At 35.4% G+C, this 6,794-nt stretch overlaps 1 pseudogene; it reads left to right on the forward strand.

Annotated features, from left to right (window-relative positions):
- LOC107633808 lies at positions 1,706-5,200 on the forward strand (annotated as a pseudogene).

A 6,794-nucleotide genomic window follows, 5' to 3' on the forward strand; every position in this document is an offset into this window, starting at 1 on the left:
AAATAATAATACTTTATACAAATATATATATCAAATTTATAATTATATGGTTGCTAATTAATATAGCTTATAGCTAGTTATAGATAAGAACCCATACACGAGACATATAGGCACTAAATAATTTATCGCTTATTAGCTTGCAATGCAACTTGTACATTCGCAATAACGGATGTAGAATTTGGAAACCCACCTTGCAATTGAAGTCAGATAGATATATATTTATAGATGGGACATTAAGACAGAAAACACAATGGGAAATAGCTATCATGTTTATCTGGAAAATCTTTGATGGTAGTAATGATAATGTCTAAGGTGATGATTGCATCCATATCGCTTGGATTTAGTTAGGACTTTAATGCTGATCCAAAAAGGTGAATCTCTCAATCATATATAAATATTCTAATTCACAAAGTGACTTTTTTCGTTTGCTAAAACTCCAACTTAGATTTTGTATTTTGGTATCATTTCCGTTTTGTTTCTTGGGCTAAATTGTGGTACCACAAACCACAACTTCCAAAAAATTTCCAACCGTTAGAAACTTTATCTACTATAGTAATTATTAAACCTAGCACTGCATGTGGAGCCATACTCCCAACTGCTTCAATATATATATCAACAAGTTTCCATGTCTTTTTATGTGTATTGTTGCTTACATTTTCTTTTTCATGCCACTATAATTAATTCTGACATTATACCTTAATCATCATTACTGCTGCTAACTTTGTCAAAATTCACACGATAAAGTCTCGATGGGATTTTTTTTATTACAGAAAATTTTCCAAATTAGATCATTACAACAAAAAGCTAACAAAGAGAAACTCTAAATTAGGTGATCACCATATATATATAATAATAAAAAATTAATCATAGGGATATGTGCAGTATAATGGTGATCTTGAGTCTTATTTGGTGTATTCTTGTATGAAATAGAGTAATAATTAATGTTTTGGGTAACATTCGAATTAAATTCGACCACTCCAAAAATAATATTTTCTCTTAATTTTTTTTTAACATACACACAATCTGATATGATGAAAAAAAGAATATTAAGAACATGTATATGATTAATAATCGTCCAAACTCTGATTCAATATTAAATTTGGTTGGTTATTATATTATTGTTTATGCTAGACTGTTAATTATTCGATAATAATTTCGTCAAGTGAGTAGTATCTGGCACTTCAATTAGACTCTGATTGACTATTGGTCAGATTGGGTCAAGATTCCTTGCAGCAACAGCAACAGCATGCAATGCAAGTAGCATAAACTATGAAAATTTCCAGTACGAATATACATTAAGCTAATCAAAATTTATTCATAAGTTATGCTTATCGGATTGGTATTCTATATTAATTAAAGATAATAATTGTAGGTATCCAGATTAGGGGAGAATGTCGTTTCCATATATAATTTTTCTAGGATCAAGATTGTTGTGCTCATTCCAGTCCATCAAACAATTTTATTTAGTTGTTCTAGAAAATTGTGAGGGGAATATGCCAAAAATACTCTCTTCGTTTTTTTTTTGTCGGTGGATTGAATAACTCTCAATCCTAGGTACACCATATACACCCACACACTCCTCACATATTTAGCAATTTTTTTTTTCTCGATTGCAGCTGGTAGGACTCGAATCCGAGACCTTTGATACGGGAGGGGGCAGAATGTCGTATAAGTTATGGCTCATTGGCCTCTCTTCGTCCAATCAAGGCTAGAAAATAGAACCCTATGCATCCATGCGACACAATCCAATTGCTTTTTCTTTTTCTTGTTTTGGGTCAACAATCTGAATATGGTTTCACTCCAGTGTATGGCCCTAATTAAATGGGCCACAAGTTCTGTCCAATGATTGTGAAACTGATTGCAATGCCCAAATAGATTTTTTTTTTGTTTTCTGGGTTTGAAAGTTCAAAACTTGAAATCTTGCAATGCCCTGGTAGTATTAGGTATATGATTGGTCTAGGGTTCAAACCTTAGAGAATGCAATTGAGAAAAAATGTGATAACATACGTGAGGAGTGTGTGGGTGTGTTGTGTATCTAGGATTGGGGTTGTTCATCCACTGACCAAAAAAAAAAAAGGTATATGATTGGTCAAATAGTCAACTCACTCATCTACTTAAGCAAATGTTAGTGTTTTAAATTTGCTTTGTGTATGTACCAATTTATTAATTAGTGGTAGACCCCTTAAATGAAGTTCAGATCAAATTGCCTGTGGAATGGGAGATACCGTTGGCAACCAAACAAATTAAATCTGTTTGTGAGTGAGAAAGGTCACGGGCAGAGTAGTATGTTGTGGATTGGAATGAAAATGAGCATAGTGAAGTAAAAGTAAAAGTAATGAAACATTGAGAAAAAGCAAAGAATAATAATGTGCAAGTTGGTGTGGTTCATCATCCTTGTTCTTCTCTTTGATCACTTGACTTCAGAATCAGAGAGTGTTGAATTCGCATGCAAGCCACCACGCCATAGCACCTACCCTTTCTGCAACACCTCCCTCACCATCTCAGGCAGAGCTCAATCCCTTATCTCACCTACCAGTGGCGTAACCACGCTCTCCATGGCGTTGCAGCCACCACTGTTGCTTCCGCAACAAGCTTCCCTCAGGTGATACTCACAGCGGCTTCATTCAATAGGACGCTTTGGTATTTGATTGGTTCTGCCATTGGCGTGGAGGGAAGGGCTTTGTACAATGCTGGACTAGCTGGTTTGACTTTTTGGTCTCCAAATGTCAACGTTTTTAGGGACCCTCGGTGGGGGAGGGGACAAGAGACCCCTGGTGAGGATCCTATGCTTTGTTCTGCCTATGCTTCTGAGTTTGTGAGGGGCCTCCAGGGTGGTCCTCATGATCATGGACTCTTTGTCTCTGCTTGTTGCAAACATTTTACAGCTTATGATTTGGACAAGTGGGCCAATTTCACCAAGTATAACTTCAATGCTCTTGTAAGCTTTTACTTTCCTCTCAGGTACAAATATATTCATATTCAAAACTAGTTTAAGCTGTTAGGTAGAGAGTAGAGACACATGAATGGTTATATTAACTGGCATATTCGATTGTTAGCTCAAAACATATAGCTATTATTTGATTGCTTGTGTTATAGGTAACACAGCAAGATTTGGAGGACACTTATCTGCCCCCATTTCGTAGTTGCATTCAACAAGGCGGAGCAAGCTGTTTGATGTGTTCTTTCAACCAAGTTAATGGTGTTCCAGCTTGTGCCAATGAGGATCTACTTGGACTAGCTAGAACCAAGTGGGGCTTTCAAGGGTAACAACCTTTCTCAAAAGAACAGGATTTTGATTGAAAATGGAAAAATAACTGTCATTGCTTGTTCTGAGTGTAGGTATATCACCTCAGACTGTGATGCAGTGGCCAACGTTTATGAATATCACAAGTATGCAAAATCAGCAGAAGATGCTGTTGCTGATGTTCTCAGAGCAGGTGTTTTATTTCCCATTTTCATTTCAAGTGGATGAATGGTTTCACTGGATTCAATACACAATTTTTGTTATTGGTTTATTTTTAGGTGTGGACATTAATTGTGGAACATACATGCTTAGACATACTCAATCTGCTATCAAACAAGGGAAGGTAGAAGAAGAGGAGCTAGATAGAGCTCTTTTCAACCTATTCTCAGTTCAACTTCGCCTAGGAATGTTTGATGGCGACCCCAGAAAGGGGCAATTTGGGAAATTGGGGCCATGGAATGTTTGTAGCACAGAGCACAGAACCCTGGCACTTGAGGCTGCAAGGCAAGGGATTGTGCTGCTGAAGAATGAGAATAAGATCCTTCCATTGGATAGAGATTTTATTACCTCTTTAGCTGTAATTGGTCCAATGGCAACAGAAACTAAATTAGGTGGTGACTACTCAGGTATGTTATGATTGTTTTTTGCTATCAAACACGGACACACCAATGATGACACGTTATTAGTTCTATACATCTGACTTTGTAGTAAATACTAAATAATAATGGTTAGGAATAGCCTGCTCCTCAAGAAGCATATATGAGGAACTCCAAGAGTTTACAAAGGGATTCTTATCGATTTCATATGCTTCTGGTTGCCATGACATAGCATGCCAATCAGTTGAAGGTTTCAATGAAGCCATTGAAACTGCTAAAGAAGCTGACTATGTTATCATAGTTGCTGGAATTGACACAACACAAGAGGGAGAGGATCTTGACAGAGATAGTCTTGTATTACCTGGTGAACAGATGGTACTTATATCCGCCATAGCCGATGCTAGTAAACGTCCAGTGATTCTAGTACTCACTGGTGGAGGGCCCCTTGATGTTTTGTCTGCTGATAGAAACCCTCTCATTTCAAGTATTCTGTGGGTCGGGTACCCTGGTGAGGCTGGTGCAAAAGCATTGGCTGAGATTATATTTGGACTCGTTAATCCAGGTTTGAATGAATGCAGTAATCTTATTACCTCTGAAAATTTGATGACTTAATTACCTTAAGAGTTGGTATTTTTGCTGCAGCTGGAAGGCTTCCAATGACATGGTATCCAGAGTCATTTACCAATGTGCCCATGAGTGACATGAACATGAGGGCTGATCCATCTCGTGGCTATCCAGGAAGAACATACCGATTCTACACTGGCACTAGAATTTACGGATTTGGACATGGCCTGAGTTACAGTGCTTTCTCATACAAGTTCTTATCATCATCACCAACTAAAATTAGTTTGTACAAAAGTCTAAAGGCAGAGAGATTAGAAGGTGTTGATGAGGTTCTAGTTGATGACATGCAAGATTGCAGCAAGTTGAGATTTGGAATGCAAGTTTCTGTGATGAACCTTGGTGACTTGGATGGAAGCCATGTTGTGATGTTGTTCTCTAGGTGGCCTAAAGTTCTACAAGGTTCTCCAACAACACAGCTGGTTGGTTTCAGCAGTGTGCACACTGTTTCTTATGAATCTATTGAAACAAGCATTTTGGTAGATCCTTGTCAACACTTGAGCCTTGCTTATGAGAGTGGAAAGAGGATATTACCCTTAGGCAGTTACACATTCAGTGTAGGGGATACACACCATATACTTTCACTTCAAATTTATTGATTGCATATTTTTCTGTTTCTTTTCAAGGCAAATTACATGTCTCGCACTTCTCATATTCTAATACCCTTATTAGACAACATGCATGCATGTACTTGTTACACTATGAATTAATAAATGCCATGAAAAATTTCTATTCCAAATTTTCTGTTGACATGACCAAAAAGTTCGAGTAGACAAATTCAACTAGGCTATATTTGATTGACTTTTTAATTAATCAAATTTTAATTACATGCTTGCTTACTCTCTAGATAATTCCTTGAGAAAAAACTAAAAAGTCTTCTGCTATAGATTTATGCCAATTGCCCCTCTCATGATTATTTGTTTATCAAAGATAATGGAGGTCAAGTTTTCCCTCATAAACTTTTTCCTTTTTCTATTTTTTTTTGACAAAGATCTAAAGGGAATATTCCAATAAATTAAATATAAACGAGGCATCAAATTCACTTTGTCGCGTATAGGCAGACCAACTTTAATAGCCTCAGTTTATCATCATAAACTAATGATTAATTAGTAGTGAAAGCAGTAAGGAACGTCTTTAGAGATAGTAGTTATAACAATATATTATACAGGCTAGTAACAACTCTTAGCTATACCAAAGAGCCTTATTTATCAAGATTAATTTTATTATTATTTCAACTTTTTCTCTTTCATGCATGCTGAATTTTAAGGCTTGATTAGAGTAGGGGAGGCATGATCGGTGATCCTAATTAAACTACTAAGTCATGTCTCTATTTAATTAATGATTTGAAACGTTCTGGCTTTGAAAATACCGACAGTATTATGCAACTTCTTATCAAATCTTTTTTTTTTTTTTCTTTAATTAGGAGTGAGACTCGAACTCAAGACTTTTAGATGAGAATGGAAGACTTTTAGATGAGAATGGAGAAATTATACTCGTTGGCAACTTCTTATCAAACTTACTAAAATTAATTAAAATTATTTTATTCGTTTAATAATTCAAATGTGTTGTATACTGTGAATTGAAAATGGACCAAGTAAAAAGTTGTGTGCCACAGCCCACAGTGCCAGAAATATCAAAATTCCAAAATAAATGTAATTTGGCGAGCCAACATGTAATATAGATTCTTATTTCATAGATATCTGATGCTTTATAGCTATAAAATATAACATTCATACGAAACACCACACAATACAAAATACATAAACACATTAATTTTAATCGAGTAAAATATCGTTTTTGTCTCCAACGTTTGGGGTAAATACTATTTGTGTCCTTAATGTTTAAATCGTCCTATTTGTATCCCTAACGTTTGTAAAAGTGATTCAATGTTATCCTACCGTCAATTACACATCATGAGCGCTTTAGTTTGAGTTTTAAAATTTTTTTCTTGAAGTAAGAATACAAATGTCTGGGATAGAATCGATGATTCACTCCCAAAAATAGCTCATCAAATGTTGAAACTAATTCCTACAACATTTACATAATTCACTTTTTTAGGGACATAATTGAATTTAAACACATGGGTATAATATTAAAATCGAAAACATCTAAGTAAGACCTAATTGAGAATGAATACATCCAAGTGAGATTGATTGAAAAATATAATCTGATTTGTTAGTATAATTGATAGTAGGATAACATTGAATCACTTTTATAAACATTAAGGATACAAATAGGACGATTTAAACGTTAGGGATACAAATAGGACTTACTCCAAACGTTGGGGACAAAAACGATACTTTACTCATTTTAATTTCTTGTGAGACAAAAAA

The sequence above is a fragment of the Arachis ipaensis genome, chromosome B03 (genome assembly GCF_000816755.2).
Source record: "Arachis ipaensis cultivar K30076 chromosome B03, Araip1.1, whole genome shotgun sequence".
In the NCBI taxonomy this organism is placed as follows: Eukaryota; Viridiplantae; Streptophyta; class Magnoliopsida; order Fabales; family Fabaceae; genus Arachis; species Arachis ipaensis.